Below are 24,603 nucleotides of genomic sequence, written 5' to 3' on the forward strand. Positions count from 1 at the left end.
CCACCCACTCCAGTCCACCTAAATCCAATCCAGTCCACCCCACTCCAATCCACCCCACTCCAAACCAACCCACTCAATTTACCACTCTCAATCCAATCCTCCCTACTGTAATCCTCCCCACTACAATCCAATCCACTCCACCCCAAATGCAATCCACCCCACTCCAATCCAGCACCAAACCAACCCAATCCACCCCAGAGCAATCCAATCCACCCCACTGCAAACCACAACCGACTCCACTCCAAACAAATCATCCCACTTCACTCAACTTCAACACAGTCCAATCCTCTCAACCTACCCCAATCCACTCCACTCCAATTCACCATAATCCGATCCACTTTACATCAATCCATGATACTTCAATCCAGTCCACCCCACCCAGTTCAATCAACCCTACTCCAGTCCAATCCACCTTAATTCAGTCCAATCCAATCCTATCCACCTCACATAAATCCACCCCACTCCAATCCAGTCCACCGCACCCCAGTTCAATCCACCCTACTCCAGTCCAATCCACCTTAATCCAGTCCAATCCACCTCCACAATCTAACCCTCCCCACACTAATCAAATCCATCCCACTCCAATCCAAAACAATCCACCCTTCTCCAATCCAGCCTAATCCACTGGAGCCCACTCCAGTCCTATCCACCACTCTCCAATTCCCCCCTCTCCAGTCCACCGCAACACAACCCACTCCAATCCACCCCTCATTAATCCAATCAAACCGAAGCCACCCCACTCCACAGTCCACCGTACTCCAATCCAGCCCAATCCAATCTACCCCACTCCAATCTAATCCTCCCCACTCTAATCCAATACACCACAATCCACCCCACTCCAACCCATTCCACCCCACACCAATCCAATCAACGCCACTCCAGTCCAATCCACCCCTCTCTAATCCACCTCACATCAGTCAATTCAACCAGTCTAATCTACCCATTCCAATATAACCTACCCCATTTCAATCTAACTCACCCAATTCCAATCCAACCCGCCCAGTCCAATCCAACCCATCCCAACCCATGCCACTCCAATTCACCCCATTCCAGTCCAGTACAATCTGCCACACTCCAAACAAATCCACTGCACCCCACTCCAATCCACCCTCCCCACTCCAATCCATCCCACTCCAATCCACCTAAATCCACCCCAAGCCAGTCCAATCCATCCCACTCCAGTTCAATACAGTTCACCGTAATCCACCCCATTACAAACCACCTTAATCCACCCCACTCAAATCCACCCCACTCCAATCCATTCCACACCAATCCACTCCACTCCAATTCACCCACTCCAATCCACCACACCCCAATCTAACTCACTCCACCCCACTCCAATCAAATCTGCTCCCGTTCTATACACCACACTCCAATCCACTAGCATCCACCCCACTCCAATCCAGTCCACTCCAATCCTTACCCATCCCTATCCAATCCAATCCACCCCATCAAATCCAGTCCACTCCAAAACTCCTCCCCATTCCAGTCCAGTCCAATCCACCCCACTTCAATGCAACCCACCTCTATACAACCCAGTCCACCCCAATCCAATCCACCCCAATCCAATCCACTTTACCCAAATCTAATCCACCCCACCCAGATCACACCACTCCAATCCAATTTACCCTATCTAATCTACCCATCCCAATGCACTCCAGTCCACCCAATCCAATCCACCCCAATCAGTCCCTTCACTCTAATCCACCCACTCCAGTCCACCTAACCCAATCCAGTCAACCCCACTCCAATCCACCCTACTCCATCCAGTCCACCCCACTCCATCCAGTCTACCCCACTCCAAACCAACCCACTCAAATCCACCCACTTAATCGAATTCTCCCGACTCAATCCTCCCTACTCCAATCTACCCCACCCGCCTCAATGCAATCCACCTCACTCCAATCCGCCCCACCTGAGTTTAGTTCACCACACTCCACTCCAATCCATCCAATCCACCCGTCCAGTTCACCTCCCCAATTCAATCTGACCCACCCTATTTCAATCCACCACACTCCGATACAGTCCTCCCCTCTGCAATCCACCCCACTTCACTCACCTCACTCTACTCCAACCAACCCCACTCTACTCCTACCCACCCCACTCAGTCCACTCCACCCCAGTTCCGTCCACTCCACCCAATCCACCCACACCCCAGTTCAATCTACTACACTCCAATCCATCCAGCCCACCCCACTCCAATCTACCACACTCCAATACACAACACTCCAGTCCAATCCCATCCAATTCAGCCTATTCCAATCCAATCCACCCCACTGCAAACCTATCACTCCAATCCATCCACTTCAATCCACTCCACCCACCCCACTCTAATCCACCCCACTCTAATCCACCCCACTCTAATCCACTCCACTTTACTCCAATCCAATCCGCCCACCCCAGTCTCATCACTCCAATCCACCCACCCCAATCCAATCTAATCCACCCACTCCAATCCAATCTAATCCACCCACTCCAGCCCAGCCCACCCCAGCCCAATCCATCTCACCCTATTTCAATCTACCCCCCTCCAATCAACCCCATCCAGTCCACCCACTCCAATTCACCCCACTCCTTAATTCACACCCACTCTACCCCACTCCACCCTACTGCACACTATGACACTCTGCTACTGCTCTCTACTATCCTCTACTCAACTCTGACACTCTACTCACCCTGCTCTATGACACTCTACTCCAGCAAATCCACTCTACAATACACTACTGCCCCACTCCTCTCTGCGACACTCCATGACACTAACTTTTAGCCATGCTGAACAGCAGAAACAATGGTGTACAACATGGCAAAAATACATTTCCAATGCCAATAGCTCTTGTTTAGGCTAAACCTATTTTGCTTTGCCAATGCTTGTTTCTCCTTGGAATCTCTCTTGGAAAGTACTTCTGTGTGTTAGCCAGAAATCCTTAGATCTAAATGTGCCACTTAATTGCATCAAAGCAGGTTGAGTCAGAAGAGACGTGGAGGAAACTTTGCAGAGGGTTCCAGGCTAGGGAATGAATTGTGCAAAGACAGTTACTGTTAATTCAGGAAAGAACTAAAAACGTCTTCTTACAGTGGCGCTTTTGGGCATCTATGCTGCCAGGGGACTATCACTTCTCACACTCAACTCAAGGATCATGTCCCGGGTTTGGAGTGCTGGGAGGTCGTTTGTAAAGGCACTATGCAAAACCCCCTAATTAAATCATCAAAGAAACAATATCACTTTATATATGTAGGGGGGCTGTTGATGAATATTCACAGTTGTATTTAACTGTCGTTACAAATTGTACTCCATATTGGAGCTTCAGAATTATTTTCAAACAGAGAAGCGCTGTTTTTATCCTTGAGGAAGCTAGGGCTTTACTGGCCCCGCCCCTCCCGACTAAACACCTGTGGCAATATTCTGGTTACCGCACTTCCTAAATTGGGAAATATTGTGAAACAAAATAAATAAATAGAGCAACGATAATACTGCGTTGCACAAACATTTGCCTAACAACGAACAAAACCTATTCCGAACCTGATTCCGACCAGAAGTGGAACGAATTGCCGCTAACAATCGTGAGGAGAGGAGCGAGGCGTCACTCCAGCGGAGGCCTGAGGGGACGAGCGCACTTCATAATCGCTCAGCACTCTCCAGGTAAGTGCCAGTGGTGTCGGGTGCTATTACCATAGGCCCAAAGCACGCATGGAAGTGGGCCCCATTATCCCGTGCGGAGTAGCTAAAAATATCCATAATTGGGATGCGTGGGGACCCTCAAGACCTTGGTCCCTAGTGTCACGGCATCTTCCGCGCCAGAGATAGCTTTGCATTTGTGATCTTACGAGCTGGGCCCAAGGTCGCAAGGGTATTGCGTCAGGGTTGACTGACTTTTTATAGACACAGCAACTTTTGTATTTAAAGCCGCGCAACTGTCGATTTACTTGACTTTTTTTTTTTTTTTTAATTAACGCATCACATAGCGCTGCCTTGTGTTTCCTTGTGGCAGGGAGGCTTTCGATGGGTGGTGTTTGGGCATTCCTGTGAATCGACCCGTGGATTTTGACGCAAACTCATGTTTTGAAACATATGTTGCCATGGGCTTGTGCCAAAATGGTGGGCCTTCCCGAGTGTGGAGTCAGGAGAATAAATTTCTTCTTTGTATGCGGGCTGTATTCCGCAGCACACATGCAAAGAGGAAAAAGCCTCCAAAGATAGTTTTCGTGCAAGAAAGTACCCCTTCCTGCAGAAAAACTATCTTGACCACAACATGCACCCATGCACTATGGCATAAGGTACCTTTGGCATAAGCTACCTTTCTTGCTGCTAGCCCAGGAAGAGAGGAAAACTGCGCCATTTTTTTGAAAATATGGCACAGTTCTACTCTCTCCGGTTCAACCCAGGGACCCAACTTATCTTTCTCCGCTACATTAGGTGAAATGTTTGCAAATATGCCCCTAAGTCTTAAACTTGTGTATGGGGCAGTACATTTTATCCAGTGCTGGTAAAAAAAAAAATGCATTTTTGGCATTTGTGTGCCTTAGAAAAGTTTTTTTGTGCTGGGAAACGGGTGGGGGTAGAGCAGCAGTGTTTAAAGCCCCTGTTTTAAGTGGGTGGGCCCGAGGCGAAGGCGGAACTTTCATGTTCCTATGTTACCTGACACGTGTCAGACTTTAAACTGGATAAGTCTGTTCCTTTCTCATAGCAGCTTCCAGGGAATAAACTCAAGACAGCATCGGACTCGCAGTGCTCCTGTGTTTTCTCATTTGCTTTCAGGCTCTCTAGGATGGAGGTGCTAGATCAGTGGTTTTCAAACTTTTTAATGACATGGCCCCTAGGTGGAAAAAGAAAATCATCGCACCCCATCAGAATTTTTCACAATTTTTCTAATAAATTGGCAATGTTTAAATAAGTCTAGGCTTATTTAAACATTACGGTTACATTCTGTTAGCTTTTTAAAAATGCAATAAATTCTTCTCTGCTTAAAACAAAGCATTGTTATCTGCATAATGCTTCTTTTGGCCAGAGCCTGGTGTCCCCCCCCCCCCCCCGATTACTTGAGGCGCCGCAGTTTGAAGACCCCTATGCCAGAGGAAGGAGGTTCGCAGGGCAAGTGTGGCACCGACACACCCCTGGGGGATTTGATCAACAGAAAGTGGGACGGTGGTAGGGTTTGTATACACTTACAGCTAGCTGGCACCACTCTTCAGTTGCCCTCTTACAGAACAATGTGTAATGGTAACTGAGAACAGCAAGACTGCTCTGTCACTTTCACTTTCTGGGCAACAAAAGCAGATCTGCACCACGTAAGTGGAAATTCATTCATGGTTATTTTGTATGTTTGGGGACGCGGAGGTGTATGGCTTGGGGACCATACAATGGTGTAACATTAGCCCCTGCGGTGCGTGGAGTCGGCCTGAGCTCCAGGGGGCTCCTCAGCACAGTACATTGTGCATGGGTGGTGGGACCCTGGCCTGAGTGCTCCGGTCTGGGGTCCCTTCATGTACTTGCAGAAGGGTTCTCAAGTTTCGTTACGCCACTTTGGACGTATCATCAAACGTGATGATGCAGAGAAACTGCAGACCATACTGCTACCTGCCACACCCATCAGGCGAGACGTCGCAGTAACCACAGCCCACGCAAATTAAGGCCAAAAGACCTTTCTAATAGGACAGGTCCGTAGGCCACCACGTGATATTAGATAAGCAAAATAAAGTTATTTCTCACTGATATGTAGCAAATTCTTAACACTCCAACTCACAAACCTCTCAATGGCCCAAACAACTACAAACAACCAACTCCATCAATAGCCAGTGTAAATCAATCACCACACCAACTCACCACCCTTTCCCACTGCTTCCTCTTGCCACCCATCCTTCCTTTGTTTCATCCAATGCATGCAAATACCTGAATTACAAAATACTTCCTCCGCTCCCCCTGAGCTGGATACGACAGCTCAATAAGAATGTAACACAATCAATACTGATTCAAAATCTCCCCTTATTGTTCTCAACCTCATAGTGCGGCAAACACAATGAGAGCTCTCGGACCTGAAGTATCAAAGACAACCTGCACAGTCCTAAATGATGAAACAGAAATCTCCTCTCCCAAAACAACTACAATCCCAGCACTCCCCTATCCCAAATCAAGAACTACATCTACAGGATGGGAAGGGGGGATAACAGGTGAGGCTGCTCCAAACACTAAATTAGTGAAGAATCTGGCAGGAAAAGGCAAGCCTTTGCCCTGACCTAAACCTAAATCCTAGCTAAGCCACACCTTTCATCTGCCCCTAACTTATCACTAACTCCTGGCCCATGTGTCACGCACCACTAACTGGGAAAACCAAGGATGAGATGTCATTCTGAATCCCCTCTCCTCCCAAAGGATGCCCATTTCAACGATCCCTGGCCACAGAAATGGCTTTTGGGTTTCAAGCATCAGTGCTGGAAAGTAGGGGGAACCAGTCGGAACTGGGTTTGAACAGTTATTTCTGGGCCAGATCCCTAGAAAAAAATGCAGAATTTGTCCTGCTGTCATTGCTAGCTTTCTGTTCAGAGCAGCAATCTACAGAGAGTGAGGGGGGCTTAATTATTTTTACTACCAACCAGCTCTAAAACAAAGGCTGATTTAAAAGGTCATCTTTCCTTCTTTTGTTCGACTATCATCTTGGCTGAGAGCCAACTGGTGTCTAACACCTAGCTGCCAAGGATACAAAGGCACCCATCTTATCACTTCACAAGTACGTTAGAGAAACTTTGATTTAGAGACAGGTTTTTAACTTTGTTGAACCTCCTGTGTAAGAGATGTACATGCACGGTAAGAAAGAAAGATTTATCTGTGTTTAGTTAATTACACAATTAATGTTTTAAAGGCATTTAAAAAAATTAATTATTTTATAGCACTAATCTTCCCAGTGCAGGGCTTCAGAGTGCTCTACATCACACAGAGAGACACAATAAATCATACACGTTTGTAAGTAAATCTCCAGGAAATTTAAAATAAGACAATGATGGTTGTAAAGTGTGTAGGAATCACATACCATTCAAACTTGTAGACATAATGGCCCTTATTATGAGTTTCCGCTGCCCGCCAAACTTGTACTGCCATCTGACCACCAGTGCGGCCAAAATACCGCTGACCCTATTACTGGGTTTCTGCCCGTCAGCTAAGTGGGAAACAGGGCCTTAACATTGACACCTGCTCATAATCGAGCTGGCGGCAAAGTGGGGGTGCAGCGGGTGCAGCAGCACCCTTCACACTTAACACTGCCCGTGATTTGGGGAGTGGAAAACTCGACAGGGCTGTCCATGGGGCCCCTGCACTGCCCAGGCCAAGTACATGGGCAGTGCAGGGGTTGCCAGGGGGCTCCCATTCCGCCAGCCTTTCCATGGCGGTCCAATCGCCATGAAAAGGCTGGCAGATTACAACCGCCGATACCGCCAGACTGTCGACTAGCGGGAACCTGCCGGTGTTGGCGGTTGGACAGTGGCAGCTCTGCCACGGTCGTAATGTGGTGTTTGGACCACCACGACGAGTCTGGGGGGCTTAAGACTGCCAGACTCTTAATGAGGGCCTATATCTTAAGAGTGACTGGTTGGGAGAAACACAAAGTCAGGATATACAACGTAGCACAGTGGTTGAGATTGCCTATACTAAAGAGACCGATTTGCTTCCCAAAGGAACCCTTCTTTGCAATCTAGAGTAACAACAGATCGAGAAAGAATACAATATGTATCTAAAACCATGACTTGCAGTTTGCATGCATCTCTTTGATGCTAGATCACAGTGCTATGTTAGAAGAATTTCAACTTAGAACAGGAAGTAAGAAAATGATCTCAGTGTCAAAAGCAGTAGCCCACTTACCTATCTACATAAAAAATGACACAACTCACCTCTCTACTCTACTCCCATTACTCCACTCTAATCTACCCCACTCCACTCCAATCTTTTACATTTCTCTGCAATCTACTCCAGTGTGCTCCAGTCCACGTTGCTATAATCTACCCCGCCACAAGCAACACCACTTCACTCCAGTCTACCCCAATCCTGTTTACCCCAAAACACTCCTCCCTATCTACCCCAATCCAGTCTACCCTCCTTCAGCGCCCACCCCACTCCAATCTACCACACTCCTTTATGATCTACCCCACTCCACCCCAATTTACTCCACTCCACTCCAATCTACTGCACTCCACTGTAATCTATTCCACTCCAATCTACCCCACTCCACTCAACCTAACTTAGTTAACCCCACCCTACACCAATCTACCCCAGTCCACTGTACTCCACCAAATCTACACCATTCTGTTCCAATCTACAACAGTCTACCCCCACTCCTCTAATCCACTCCAGTCTACCTCACTTCCATCTACCACAATCCACCCCACTCCAATCTACCCCAATCCAGCCCACTCTACTCCAGTCTACTAGACTCCACTCCAATGTACCCCACTGCACCTCACTTCAGCCTACTCCTATCTACTTCACTCCAATCTACCCAAATCTACTCCCATCTACCCCACTCCACTACAGTCTACCCCAATCCACCCCAATCTACCCCACTCCTCTCCAATCTACCCTACTTTACTCAAATCTACTCCACTCCAATCTACCCCACTCCACTCAATCTAACCACTCTAGTGTGCCCCAACACATCCCACTCCAATCCAGTCTACCAGACTCCACTCCAATCCATGCACTCCACCTCACTCCAACCTATTGCTATCTGCTCCACTCCAGCCTACCCGACTCCACTCCAATATAGCCCAGTCCAATTTACCCGACTACATAACAATTTACCCCACCCCAAACATCACTGAAATCTATCCAACTCCTCTCCACTCTTATCTATCCCAGTCCAATCTACTCTACTCCACCTCAATCTACCCCACTCCACTCTACCCCAAACTACCCCACCCCACTCTACACCACTAACTTTTAGCCATGCTGAACATCAGCCACATTGGTAAAAAACATGGCTAAAACACATTGCCAAAGCCAATAGCTCTTGCATAGGCGAGACCTATTGACTTTGCCAATGCCTGTACTTTTCACAGCTACCAGAATCAGCTAAAGAGATCACTGTGATGGTGCAAGGTTCCATATTTAGGTTATGGTCCACAAAAACCTGTAAGGTGCAGCATATCGTGACACCACAGAGCAGTATCTACGTCTCTTTCTCTCTGCTGGATGGCACCCAGGGAGATTCTAAAATAAAAAAAATATCTGTGTGTGCTCCATCAAGACAGAGTTCAGTTGGCGATTCCACTCCAAGATTTGCCCAAATAGTAAATAAGTCCTTACCTTGCTCTCCTAATGTCCCCTGGTGCCTCAGGTGCAACTGTGTATGATCTGCATGATATCGAAAACCTACCCTTACGGCTTACAGATCTCAGCATGGTACAGAGTGGGGCATATAACCAATTCCAAAAGGAGGCTTCAGTGCCATCACTAACAGAGCTGCTGAGGGTAAAAACCCATAGAATGGCCACAGACCCACTGTAAGACAATGTCCATCTTCGAGTGAGTGCATGGACGTGAGCCATCTCAAGGACTGTTCAAGCAGCCCAGCAACTGACATCACACTCTCCAGGTTTATGGTCTCAAATGAAGGTGAAGCATCAATGCATCCTTAATCCACTTGCAGCCCGTCATTATTAGTAATAGCCATAAACGTTTCTGCAGGCGCTTGAGCGACACAAAAAATTCTGTCAGTTTCATCAGTGGCGCTAAGCAGTCCCCTGCAGTGCACCACATTTTGAAACTGTGGTCCATTGCACCAGTTTGTAAAGCCTTGCACCACATTATGCCTGCTCCAGGTATAATGTATGTAAGGTAGGCGTTCCCCTGTAAAAGGTATGCAAGGCAGGCATTCTACAAGATTTCACTGCCTCCTTCTACGCCTTCACTGCATCAAAAATGTAAAGCCTGCTCAGAGCAGGCGTTAAATTGACACAATAAATTGTTGTTGCTTCCCAGTTGCACAGTTTGAATCCCAAATGTTCATAAATATCCACATTCTCACGCAAATATGATCATTTGATTAAGCACACAACCCTGACAGTTGAATCCAGTACCTCAGTGGAATCATCATCCACCTCTAGGAGTAGTCTGGCTACAGATATTAGTGATATAGAGGGTGGAGACATACGTGTGGGTTCAGACACACAAGGAGTGGGTTTTTTACAAGAATTGAAGAGAATAAAGCAAGGCAATTGGGAATTAAATCTAAAGAAAAACAGAACAGGAAGACAAGAAGAGGGAAAAGAGGAGGAAAAAAGCGAATCTCGCTCAGGAATGAAAACGAGGTCATGGGACAAAAAAATATACAATGTATAAAGGATTCGGAGAATAATGTGGTACATTTGTCAGACAAACCATTATCTCCAGATATGATTGGTCTTCTGAATAGAGGTTTAGGTTTCTGTCCATCAGCAGTTGGAGATATATGTAAATCTAAGATAGATTTGTATAAGTTTATTAGAAAACTAAAAATAAAAAAATACTTTGAGCTACATAATAAGGATACTGAACAAATCTCACATAAAAAAAACGGTACTTAGTGGTTTGTCTATTCAGGATATACATGATACAGTGGCACTAATGACAATTACTGATTATGAAGAATATCCTACAACGATTTCCACTGTATTACAAGATTTGAATTTATCATCGAATATACATGTCACCAGTGGTCTGAAACAAAGATCAACTTGGGTACCTAGATTAGCATTGGATAGCAATATAGAAACATTTTACAAAATGGTATGGGCAGACCTGAACAGAGAAGATAGGAAAAGGATATATATGCACACACCAAATTTGAATAAAGAGGAATTTAATGTATTAAAATCTCTGAGACTGGATGAAACTGTGATTATTAAAAGAGCGGATAAGGGTGGAAATATAGTGATCTTGAACCGTAAAGATTATGAGCAGGAGATATATACACAACTAAATGATGAAAATTGCTATGAGAGGATAGTCTCCAATCCCATTAACACTATGACCAGGGCTATAAATAATATGCTGAAGATTTGGAGAGAGAAGGAACTACTGGATGAGGATGAATATTTATATCTTCAGGTGTATCGTCCTAAATATCCTTGTATATACACGCTACCTAAGATTCATAAACAATCTGTATTTCCACCTGGAAGACCAATAGTCTCGGGTGTGGGTGGTCCTACAGAAAGATTGTCGGAATTTGTAGACACTTTCTTACAATCCTTTGTTCAAAATCTACCTTCCTATATTAAAGACACAAAACATATACTAAGTATACTCTCGGATATACAATGGGATACAGGTATGATGATGGTCACCCTAGATGTAGTGGCACTGTATACGAGTATATAACATAAATTTGGCATTCAAGCAATAGAACATGTTCTGTATAAGAGATCTGCCAGTCTGATGGAACATACGAAGATGATAATTAGTATGATAGAGTTCATACTCAATAATAACTATTTTTTATTTAAAAATGATTGGTACAAACAAAAACAGGGTGTAGCCATGGGATCAAAATTCTCCCCCTCATATGCTAACCTGTTTATGGGGTGGTTTGAGGAAATTTGGATATGGGGCCCAAATGCAGCGAAATGGCACACCCATATTCTATATTGGGGACGATACATCGATGATTGTTTTATGTTATGGACAGGAGATGTTGGTACACTGGAAGAATTTTGTAAATATCTTAATAGTAATGACGTGAATATCCAGTTCACATATAAATACAGTGAGACACGGTTGGAATTTTTGGGCGTTGAACTGTTCGTCGATGATAATAAAATAGAGAGTAGATTGTATCGTAAACCGACTTCATGTAACAATATATTACATTCTACCAGTGCTCATCCACAGCATCAGATTGAGGCGATACCGTTTGGAGAAATGATTAGAGCAAGAAGAAATTGTAGTAATAATAGTGACTTCCTTGAGGAAATTGACAATATGGGACGGAGATTTTTAGCTAGGGGATATTCCGAAAATATTATTAGGAAATCTATGCAGAAAGTGAAGAAAATTTCACGCAGACAGACACTAGGTCAGGATGTACAAGAGGGTGACACCCGAGTAATAGGTAAGGATCAGAAGATTAGGATTATTTTAGACTACACAGAGAAGTCTAAGAGACTGATTAGGAGTATGAAAAAATACTGGCCAATATTAACTCAGGATGATGTACTCAAGAAGTACATTGGTAATAGACCTGATGTTGTATATAGAAGGGGTAATACCCTTAATAATATATTGAGTGCTAGTTACCCACTGGAAAGAAAGGAGTTAGATTGGCTAGGGAAGCGCAATCTAGGCTTTTTTAAATGTGGTTCATGCACAGTATGCAAATGGGCTTGGCAGCCCAAGAAGGAATTTGTGGATTCTATTGGTAATCTAGTGCCTATTAAATCGCATATAGACTGCAATACGAAGTTTGTGGTATATATGATTATATGTAAATGTGACAAGATATACATAGGCAGTACGATACGTCCGTTAAAGGTCAGAATCTCCGAACACTGGAGGGCAATTAATTTACAGGACGAGCGCTACCCTATAGCTTTTCATATGAAGATATGCCAAGCACAGGCTAAATATAAAACATTTACATTTTTTGGTTTTGACCATTGTGCAGTTAACCCCCGTGGTGGAAATAGGGAATTAGCCCTTAGGAGGAAGGAGTCATACTGGATTTTGAAATTAAGAGCTGTAGAACAGGGTCTAAATACTGACTATGAAATGGAGTACTTCTTGGGAGATACATAATATTAGTTTGAGGCCAGTACTTATTAGAGAAGGGTGGGTTACACTCTAATATATTGCGATTACTTTTAAGTCCAACTCTACCTACTAAATAGTGTATCATCAGAATGGGGTTATATAACATAGGGTTTCATGGAAAATAATGTGATATTACATATCTGGGGCCAAATGGAGTATAAGTTATGAAAATGAATAATAATATGTTGCTCTGATATTATTTAGCTAATAGATTCAGGGTCAGTCTTATGCCATTCTCATTATATTATTTAGAAACAAGATAGAAGCTCCTAATCTAAGGAGCGATGTGGAAACTTTCCGAATATTGGAGTCCGTCTTCTATTTTCACTAATGAGAAATACACGGACGCTCTTACGTAGTTGTCCGTCTTTGATTTTTGCATGAGATAGCTGTTTAAAACGCGGGCAGCCGAGGCGCCGCGGCTTACAGATAACGGGAGACGGACAGAATAGCGTACTCGCGTGGCGCTTTAATAATACTAAATAGCGGTAAGATGCCAATTTGAGCTTAACTTTAGATATTACAAAATATATAATTAGTGAAAATTAGAGAACTTATTTCGAATCTTATTTCAGCAGAGGTCTTTATAACGGTAATTAGAGGACAAGGGATACACTAACATTTTGACAAGTGGAGCTATTTTGAAAGGTAGGATTGCAGCATGGACTGAGTTCACATGAATGTTCTTTGGCACTGCTTGAGTAGTAGGAGGGAAATGGTCACCCTTGAATATCACTCAGAAACATGCTTGTTCACAGTAGTGATTTAAGTGACAGATAATAGTATGCTTACTTAGGTTTGTTACAATCACTAAGGACACATATTATGGGGTCTGATAAAATTTATTTTGTAATATGTTGGGTTCTCACAGCGCACCTATTTTGACACATATGTAAGCATTTTATAATTACAAGATATACTACAAGAGTATATATTTAAATATTGTTGTAGGAGGTCCTGATGAAATCCATGGGTACTCCCGGGATGAAACACGTGTCGACAACGGGACGATGGGATGGACATTCATTTATGGATACTCTTTGAAAGGATTACATTAATTTCGGATATTTACGAACATTTGGGATTCAAACTGTGCAACTGGGAAGCAACAACAATTTATTGTGCAAATCAGGACAATTGGACGGATATTAATTTTTATGAACTTTACATTTATAGCATCGGCTTCAATGGAATTTCTTTTTGATTATGCCAAATGTTGATGTGCTAAATTTTTTCGGAGTGTGTATAATTTCATGTAATTAATCATTATGACTATTTACTGACCTGTGTATAATTTCTTTGAATTATTCCATGTGTGCGAAAACCGTTTAGTAGATTATAGGTAACATTGGTGTACCTTTTTTAGGGGAGATTGGAGGGTGCAACCCCAGTATTTGGCACCGTGCACTATAATACGATTTGTAGTCTTATCTATAGAGGCAGGAGCGCCTTATCACTCTTAATTCACCCCCACATTTAGATTGTTAAATTGACACAAGGCTTTTTAAAATGGGAGCCTTCCATCCATTGCTGGAGTAGCATCATTTTTTTTTACACTAGTTTAGAAATGCGTGACTTTAGCACCACAGATGCATCAGAATTTCTGTTGCATCTGTGGAAAATGTGCATTATAGGGCTCTATATAGTAAATACAGCACTACTATGGTGTCATTAGGGCTGCGCAGGGCAGCGCAACAAATCTGAAGCATCTGAGCCAATGCATCAGATTCTTGTAAATGAGGCCCTAAATGTCAGCAAGCATGGCTTTAAACTGTGTTGCAGTACGTATGCCTATGCAACTCTTAGTAAATCTGGGACACTATAGTAACAGAAGTCAACTCTGAATCCGTGCATCCTTCAAACACTACTGCAACTGTGAGCAAATGATTGATTTCTAATTTTTTGGGACAGAAAGGGAAGTGTTGCCAGTCTGTAGGATTTGCTGGATGATTTTTTAGTCTAATGCCTTCATTCTGGAGGTCTAGGAAATAGTACAGGTTTTCCCCACCCTCGGAGTTTCCGGCACTTGGTACACCAGTAACTCTGGGGCTTGTGGCAAATACGGCCAATTATGTTTACCTGAGGGTCCACTAGGAAAAGAGGAATTACCATGTAATTCTAGATCTGATTCCCCCAATAGTTCATCATTTCCCAGGCCTGTCACCCAGAGTTCTAAGCTGTTTTAATTTTTATGGCAAGGCAAAGATTATTATATAAAAGCAGTTTTAACTTCTCGTTTTTCAAAGACGTTTCCAAATTATATCTAAAAATATAGTCAGTTAACTATTTTCTTTTCTTGACTAAAAGCACTATTCTCACAGATTTGACCTTTCGTTCATATCTATCTATCTATCTATCTATCTATCTATCTATCTATCTATCTATCTATCTATCTATCTATCTATCTATCTATCTATCTATCTATCCATCTATCTATCTATCTATCTATTAAAAAAACGCTTGTTTAGGTATAAATAAATTGACAGTGCTACTGTTAAGTGCATAAAAATTGCCCTGTGACTGGGAATTACACGATCTTCATTTGCAAATACAGGGACACCAGACATTTTCAGACAAAGATCAGATTCACTTATACCAACGACCCACGGGATTTGTTTATTGTTAGTTGCTGGAGACCAGAAAGGAAAAGGATGAGTCTCCAGCCAAAAGTCACTCTAATTTTGTGGGTATTCGCAAACCTTTTCTAGGTTCTTCCCCCCAAGGGAAAGTTTCTCTTGCAAAGAACAGGAGTGAGTCCCTTTTCAAAGTAAGAAAGCAGCAGAAATTCTACAGTTTTCATGGCTGCTGTAAATAAAAGGGTATTCTGTGAGAATGTTTTCCAAGCAGTGAAAAAAGTACTAAAAATGTAGTTGAGTACGTTTCTTCCATGAACACTTGAGCAGCTTGTTCGCCGTTCAGATGGTCCACTAAATTAGGTGTTGTGTATCATGAGTTCTCTGGTATATAGATGACTCACTGACATTGTTTCTCAGGGTGCTGTGAATCTGCCAGAGTGTATAAATCCAAATCCAAAGTCTGGTGAAGCATTTGAAGTCTTCACAAGCATATGGTGCCATGTGGTGGCGGCTGCTGTTGATTGTTAGGTGACCACCTCAAGCTATGTCGTTTCATACAGAGGGCCTGATTCACAAACTGCATTGTGTAGTGTGTAAAGTAGTACTACTACAGTAGCATTACAGTAACATCACTTTGAAAGGATTTGAGTGCATTATATGGCATGGCTTTCCTGCCCTACCAAGGAATATACTCACAAAACCTATCTTGGGTCCAGTGAGGCTTGTTTGTAAAACCTTAAATTCAATCCTGGGTGGCTGTGGCTTTGAGCAGCAAGGCTTAAACAAAGGAACTTAGTGTAAAGCATTTAACAGTACAAAAACAACAAAATAAGAAAGCCACACAATATAAAAAAACATGGTACTAATTTATAAAAAGAATGTAGATTTTTATGAATTTTTATAGTCTAAGATGCGTAAAATCCACCAGAGGGTTCAGCATATACAGATTTAGTCAAGTAAACAATTTTTAAGAAAACACAGAATATCTATTTTAAAAGTGGACACTGCATTTTCTGAATAGTTCCTGGGGGAAGAAAATAAAGCACAGTTTTAGAGATAAGTACACGACTTACAGTTCCAGTCTCCGAGGTATAGGTAGTACACCGTTGGGGGTTCAAGTTAACCCCAAACACCCACCCCCAGCAACAAGGGCCGGTTGGGTGCAGAGGTCAAAGTTGAGCAATTTTAACAAGGAATCCTATGGAGACCGGGGGCACTCGGAATTTGGTCTACTGCAGGTAAGTACCCGCGGCTCGGAGGGCAGACCAGGGGGGTTTAGAAGAGAACCGGAAGGGGACACAAGTAGGCAGAAAACACACATCCTCAGCGGCACAGGGGCGGCTGGGTGCAGGGTGTAAACAGGATGTCGGCTTCCAATGCTGGTCTATGAGGGGACCCCAGGGGTCACTCAGAGGCTGCAGACGAGGTCCAGAGGGTGTCTTGGGCACACCACCGGTCGGACAGGGAGGATGGCTGCCTGTTAATCATTGCTGCACCGGGTTTCGGTTTCTCCAAGGCCTGGGGGCTGCGGGTGCAGTGGGGCCTTTGTCATCGGATGTCTCCGTCCGGAAGCTTTCGCTGTCAAGGGGCTCCTCGGAATTCCCTTTGAAGGTGTCATCGTGTAGGGGTAGAGGGGTCAACCCATGGTGAGCACTTGCCCAGAATCGCCTGGGGACCCTCTTTGGCTGGGTGGACCACCTGGACACGGGTCGTGGGCATGGGGTGCAGAGTGGTCAGGACTCACATTTCTGGAGTGAGGTGGAAGTCCTTTAAAAGAGGTTTCTTCTTCTTTTCTTCTTTGGAGAGGGCCACTGTCCACTGGAGTTCTTGATCCTCTGTGATGCAGGCAGTCCTCTGGAGGTTTTTCAGAGGTCACTGGACCTGCAGGACACATCGCCTTTCTTCTGCAAGTTCTTTGAAGTAGGAGATGGGCCGGAAGGGCTGGGGCCAAGTCAGTTGTTGTCTCCTTTCCTTCTCTGCTGGGTTTCAGCTAAGCAGTCCTTCTTCTTCTTGTGAGGTTGTCAGGAATCTGGTGAGCTGGGTTTAGGGAACCCCTTAAATACAAAATGTAGGTGTGTTACAGGGGGTCAGAAGGCAGTAGCCAATGGCTGCTGTCTCTGAGGATGGCTACACCCTCTTCGTGTCCACTCCCTTTGGGGAGGTGGGCATATTCCTATCCCTATTGGTCCCTGTCCTCCAAACCAAGATGGAGGATTCTGCAGAGATGGGGTCACTTCAGCTATGGACACCTTAGGGTGGTCCCAGCTGAAGTGGTCACTCCTCCTTGTTTTCTTAAGTTTCCTGCAGAACTGGCCGCCAAAAGTGGGGGCTTGTCCGGAGGGCGGGCATATCCACTAGCTGGAGGGCCCTGGGGCACTGTAACACGAGGCCTGAGCCTTTGAGGCTCACCGCCAGGTGTTACAGTTCCTGCAGGGGGGAGATGTGAAGCATCTCCACCCAGAACAGGCTTTGTTTCTGGTCTCAGAGGGCACAAAGGCCCTCACCCCATGGGGTCAGAAACTAATCTGCTAGTGGCAGGCTGGCACAGACCAGTCAGTCCTACACTAGAGGATTGGGTAAAATACAGGGGGCATCTCTAAGATGCCCTCTGTGTGCATTTTTTTAAATAAATCCCACACCTGGATCAGTGGGGGTTTATTGTGCAGAGATGTTTGATACCAAACTTCCCAGTATTCAGTGTAGCCATTATAGAACTGTGGAGTTCGTATTGACAAACTCCCAGACCATATACTTAATACGGCCACACTCCACTTACAATGTCTAAGAATGGACTTAGACACTGTAGGGGCCTATTGCTCATGCAGCTATGCCCTCACCTGTGGTATAGAGAACCCTGCCTTAGGGCTGTAAGGCCTGCTAGAGGGGTGACTTACCTATGCCACAGGCAGTGTTTTGTCGACATGGCACCATGAGGAGGATGCCATGTTGACTTTGCCTTTTCTCCCTACCAATACACACAATCTGCAATAGCAGTCTGCATGTGTTAGGTGAAGGGTCCCCTAGGGTGGCACAACACATGCTGCAGCCCTTAGGGGACCATCTCTGGTCACAGTGCCCTTGGTACCCCTGGTACCTTTTACAATGGACTTATCTGTGTGCCAGAAGTGTGCCAATTGTGGAAACAATGGTACATTTTTAGGGAAAGAACACTGGTGCTGGGGCCTGGTTAGCAGGATCCCAGCACACTCTCAGTCAAGCCAGCATCATATCAGGCAAAAAGTGTGTGTGTGTGTGGGGGGAGAGGGGGTGTGACCGCAACGAGTGCCAGTTTCCTACACAGCTCCTCTGGAGTGTTATCACCCTTTGCCCACCAAAGGCAGCTTAACCTTTCAAATTCACCTTTTGAGCTAATGCCCGAAGTGGCTTCCTGCAAGGGGGAGGTGACTTCTCTCCCTGCAGCGGGCTGCTATTATTTCATAGACTGGGAGTCATTCACACACTCATCTAGGGGGTAGAAAGCTATCTGTTGGTCAGTTCCCCTGTAGGGCTACTGGACCAGCAGGTTACAGAGTGGAAATTTTAAAAAAGTTGCATTACTTTAATAGTGACATTAGGTTTGACTTGGGCATTGAGTCGGATTTAACGCCACAATTAATTTGATACCTTACAGTATCCAGTTAGGTAGTCCTCTTGAGAAGTTAGCCAGGCTGAAGTGTCAGCCAGTAACCCTGTGTTAGCTAATGAGGCTACTAACGTTTCCCCAGCAAAACAACAAGTCTAGCGGTTTTGCTATTGCCATACATAAACATACATGTCCTACTTAATAATACGCAGCTGCCTGCCTTGGGATTCAATACTCTTTCCTTAGGGGAGACTTACATAGATCATTATCGGAAGTGGGGACTTTTCTATGATTTGTAATGACAAAGACGAACTGGCAGTATGACAACTGCCCTTCCAGTCTGCAGTGGCAGGCTGGGAGCCATTGTGTACCTTGTCACAGATTGGGTGGCACAACCAATGCTGAAGCCTTGGGTAGACACTCTACCTTACCTGCCCTGGGTACCATATACTAGGGACTTATATGTAAGTCAGTACTTGCCAATTGGAGATACCCAATTCGACATACCTTTTGTAATGGGCCAGAACACTGGTATTGAGGTCTGGTTAGCATGCCTCAGTGCAGCCTCAAAGTCGAGAAATCAGCAGTTAGTAGTCCAAATGGGGGTAAAAAGGTGGGGGGGCTGCAAAAAGCCTGTTTCCTTACATACTTACTACAAAATTACATTCACAAACCTACAAGTGGAAATCTGCACCTCTAGTTTCTTTTTGATGAGGAGAGCTCCACATGTAAGTTAACTGCTTAGTAGTAAAGGTGAAGGTACCAGGGGAAGTGGTGGGCAAATGGTTAATATCTAAACAAAATGGGGGGGTGTTTGAGGAAAAGGGTTTAGAGAGAAATGGACGACTACCAACACCCACCCACAAAAAAGTAAGCACATTGCTATTTACAGACCATACTTCTAAAGTTACTATTGGGCAGATTTATGAAAAGTGGCGCAGCACCTAGTGCAGCGCCACTTTTCCTGCGCCCTTTAGCATCCCCTAAAGCCACCATGGTAGCGTCATTTTTAAAATACGGTGCACCACAGCGGTAGTTGGGATGACTAGTGTTTAATTTTTTACGCTAGTCCGGTGCTTTGCAGGATTAGCATAAAAAACAATGATGGTAATCCTGCAAAGCTCCCAGAGGCCCTTTGTAATCAATGGGAGCCTCTTTTTAACGCCTGCACTTAGCGGATGTTAAACAAATGCAGCTACAAATGGCACAACGGAATCTCAGAGATTCCTTTGTGCCATTTTATACCACCCCCAGCGCTGGAACACCCCCATTACATACATTATGCCTGGCGCAGGCATAATGTGCTGCAAAGGGTTACAAAGTGGCACAATACAGGCATCGTGTCACTTTGTAAATATGCTGTGCCGTTTTTGGCCTCGTTGAGCCACATTTGCGTGAAACAAAATGACACAAATGTGGCGCAAGGAGGCGCTAGGAGCTCTTAAATGTGCCTCTATATGTGCTGAACCAGCCAATATGTACTGTCTAAGCCAAGCCTTGGAGAAAGTGAGGCACCACATGGCCAATCACAGGTTCTGCAACACATTCCCGTAGAAGTAATGGAGGGAGGGTTTTAAAATAGCACCACGTAGAAAATAATGTTAAATAAATAAAAATAATTAGCCTTTTCTTATAGATATATATATATGCCATTTTTATGCCACCCCCAGCGCTGGAACACCCCCATTACATACATTATGCCTGGTGCAGGCATAATGTGCCGCAAAGGGTTACAAAGTGGCGCAATACAGGCATTGCGTCACTTTGTAAATATGCCGTGGCGTTTTTGGCCTCGTTGAGCCACATTTGCATAAAACAAAATGACACAAATGTGGCGCAAGGAGGCGCTAGGGGCTCTTAAATGTGCCCCTATATGTGCTGAACCCCCCAATATGTACTGTCTAAGCCAAGCCTTGGAGAAAGTGAGGCACCACATGGCCAATCACAGGTTCTGCAACAAATTCCCATAGAAGTAATGGAGGGAGGGTCTTAAAATAGCACCACGTAGAAAATAATGTTAAATAAATACAAATAATTAGCCTTTTCTTATATATATATATAGATGAACAAGAACTATATACAATTATTAAACAATTTTTATTTTATTTTAATAATAAATGTAAATTAATAAAAATAAATGTAGCTTTTGAGAGTTTTGTTAACAAATGAAAAATAACTTAAATTAGTTCAACAAACAACTTTTAACAAAAAATAATACATAGTAAGTGAAAAAGTGGTACTGTGAGTGAAAAGTTTATGAATTATTCTTTAAGACATTATTTTTACATTAAATACATATATTTAAATTATTTATTTAATTAATACACATTTAGTTTAATACATTAATACGCTGTAAACATTTATTTTATTAGTTCTAAGTTAATACTAAATATTTTACATCATATTTAAATTTTTGTATTAAAACATTTTAATGATCTTTTTTTAAGAACAGTAAACTTTAATAATTTGCCCTATATTTTTCAATAGGGGTAGTTACACCACAGTGGCGGCTGAGATCTCCACCTATGTGTGAAAGGTTAATAGTAGTAACTTTACACTTCTAAATTAAGTCTTAGATGCAGTGGTCGAAGGGGGTAGTCTGAGGGGCACAACGGGCCAATAGGTTTTTAATTTCAGAAAAACAGTTCCTCTACTTTTTGTAAAAAGACAACTGTCCTGGGACAGTTACTTCTGACAGTTGAAATGTTTCAGCTGAAGTGTAAGCCAGAGAGCTCCTGTGCTGTGAAACCAAGAGAGGAGAAGACAGCTCACATGAAACCAGCCTTCTTTTCAGGATGCCTGCTTGCCTGAAAGAAATTCAAATATGTGCAAATGGTTAATCTGCAAATGTTAGGGGTGCTTGGAAGCTGATATTGGCTTTAATTGAAGGAATACCTTGAAGCTTCCTGAGGATACTGACATATTTTTATTTAAGTGGTATTGCAAGGGAGTTACCAGCTGAGCTGTGAACTGATTGCTTTTAATGGAGAATTCTAAAAATAAATTGTACTATGTACACTATCTTGGTATTACTAAAATCTATGTTTTGGAAACACTGTTTCATCTTAAATATTTTTGCGCATTTTAATACTGTGTGTAATGCAAGTTTAAAATAATGACTTGGATTTTCACAGTGCTTTCTGTCACACACAGGCTGGAACCTCGTAGCACTGTTAAATATACAAGTCACTATTCTCCACTGCACCAAACACGATTCAGTTTTGTGGCTCTCTGATTACACACGCAAACCTCTGCTGTGCATTAACTAATAGAGGCTTCATAATGTACAATAGTGCTTTTCTCACTAATTAACTTAACTTTTATTTATTTTTGTGTGTTATTTTATACGGAGTTACTTGAAGGTGAAAGATCCAAAACATTTACAGAATATTTTTATAGCTAAGTCTTTGACCATGCCCCAACAGTTACTGACCCCGCCCCATTTCACGCACCATCACAATTCCCATACCTTTTTAGTGCACTTCGACCACAGCTTAGATGTCTTCACTCCCTGAACTGGGGCATTAGAGACACGTACGTCTACACATAGCTGTAAATCGAAAATGAGAAATGGTGAACCACAGAAAAGTGAGAATTTACACATAGGTGAGGGAGTTGATTTGCACATTGTGAATAGGCCTCAGAATTTCTAGTCCTGAACATTTCACCTACAAATTATTGTTAACAGATATGTTGTTCTAACTAGTTCAAGAGCAGCAAACCAAGACTACAATACCCAGAGCATATTAGGCTGACATACAAAAGCCTACGACTGGAAAGATATCCGTAATGATATGGTGTGAGTTGGTCATCCTTATTCCCTGCCCCACCTATGATGAATATGTAAAAAAAGTAAGCAATGTCGTTTTTTGTAGCAAATAAATATATTTCCAGTGCACGGCCTGAAAAAAGCGGGGGTCTGGAGCCAAGTCTCCTCCACTCTTTGTAAAAGCCCTAGGCTGTCTACCACACTCAGCTGAGACACACGGGGGAATCAGCTTGTGTTCTTTCGTTACCAGAGTGGAACACCATAACTTTGTTATCGATATTTGAGATTTTGTTTACAGTTCCTGTACATTGCCAGGCAGTTTGGTGAGCGTGTGTCCAACCGCCAAGCAGAGGGCTGTTATCCGTTCACCTCGGTGTAATTACCAGACATCTTGGGAGCTTGTCTGTTCAAGTAAAGGCTACTCCCAGGCCTCTGGGCAGAATCTGGGTGAAATAGGCCCAGTTCGTGTTTCTCTGGTTGGCAAAGGGTGAAGTCGTTGCCAACAGCAGATCGGATTAGAGGGTGGCACAATGCCCAGCACTGCAACCTGCCTTGATTGCACCATCCCTATATTGAATCATGCTGCAATGAGGACATACCTTGTTTTTGTAGGAAATGCTGGAAGTAGACAGCAGCTATGAACGCAACACGCTCTGGGACATTCTGAAACAATCCGAGTTGCATAATTTAGGTGTTAACAGTGTTTAATTTGTGCTTGTTGTTTCCGGTGCTGAGCACCGGTACTTATTTTTGAGGGCCGGGGCTTATTCTTCTGCCTCAAGCAGTTGCTGCGAGCAAAAGACACATATGGGAAAGACGGAGGAAGGGAAAACGAAAAAGGGTCACAAAGAGAGAAAGTAGAAAGCTGCAAGAGTGAGCTGAAGGGGCAGAGAATGGCTTTATATGGATTGAAGAGGCCCGAGATGGCTTCAGGATTACGCTGCCAGAGTATTCCGTGTTCACACATTTTATTGCTGCAGCCGCATGTTTGGCAAGGGCTGTGGGCACCGGCACCTTTTTATTTACAAATTAAGCACTGGGTGTTAAGATGCCACCTCGATGACAGATATTGAGAGAGCACTTCCTCTCAGTGCCGCAGAGGTCTAGCGTGGCTCTTACTGAACTCTTGTCCGCACAGGGTAGCTAGGAGCTGTATTTTGTGAAATGCAAATGTGCGCAAATGGTTAATCTGCAAATGTAGAAATGTAGCACTTGTCCTAGCAGTTTTCACCTGCCGTTACTGTATTGAGCCAATTGTCTCTATTTTAAATTGCAGCGTTTCGCTCAGTTTTTTTGCCAGCAACAATTTTAATGTATCAATAAGTCTTCAGTACTTTGCTCTGTTATTCATTTAGGATTATGAAGATTTGCATCAATCCAAATAGTTTGTGTCCCTCATCTTGCTCTGTCCTAATCTAACAGGTTCCGCAAAAGATAGAGGATTCGCCTATAGTTTCCCTATGCAGTACAAGAATGTTCTGTGGGTTCCCTATACGACACAAGAATGCTCTGTAGGTTCCCTATACAACACAAGAATGCCCCATAGGTTCCCCATATGACACACAAATGCTCCGTAGGTTCTTGGTGCAATACAAGAATGCTCTGTAGGTCCACCTTGTAACACAGAAATGCTCTGTACGTTCCCAGTGCAACAAAAAATGCTCTAGGTTCCCTGTGCAATCCCCATGCAGTCGTGTCAGGTTATTCTGATCCCCCATTGACCCCTGCCCGCCCTCCATTCTCCACACAGTTATGGATAATGTTAATCGGGGATTAGAGAGATTCTGGACACCTCACTGGCTACCTCTGAGGTCCCGCCTGATTGGAAACTGGCAGTCATCAGACACTTTAAAAAAACTCTAGCTGACCCCACTACATTATCCAATTATGACCCCATTTCATTATT

The 24,603-nt window shown here is 43.8% G+C and overlaps 1 protein-coding gene across 3 annotated transcripts in view; it reads left to right on the top strand.

The window, feature by feature from the left end:
- Positions 1–3,384: 3,384 nt before the first annotated feature.
- LOC138304339 (myelin-oligodendrocyte glycoprotein-like) overlaps positions 3,385–24,603 on the top strand; it is a 153,450-nt gene continuing 132,231 nt past the window's right edge. Inside the window, exon 1 of one of the 3 annotated variants that reach the window (XM_069244306.1) lies at positions 3,385–3,640. The gene's annotated coding sequence lies outside the window, so the exon portion shown is untranslated. The remainder of the gene's footprint in view (positions 3,641–24,603) is intronic. The other 2 variants (XM_069244305.1, XM_069244304.1) reach the window with 2 other exon arrangements.

This window comes from Pleurodeles waltl, chromosome 7, assembly GCF_031143425.1.
Source record: "Pleurodeles waltl isolate 20211129_DDA chromosome 7, aPleWal1.hap1.20221129, whole genome shotgun sequence".
Lineage (NCBI taxonomy): Eukaryota > Metazoa > Chordata > Amphibia > Caudata > Salamandridae > Pleurodeles > Pleurodeles waltl.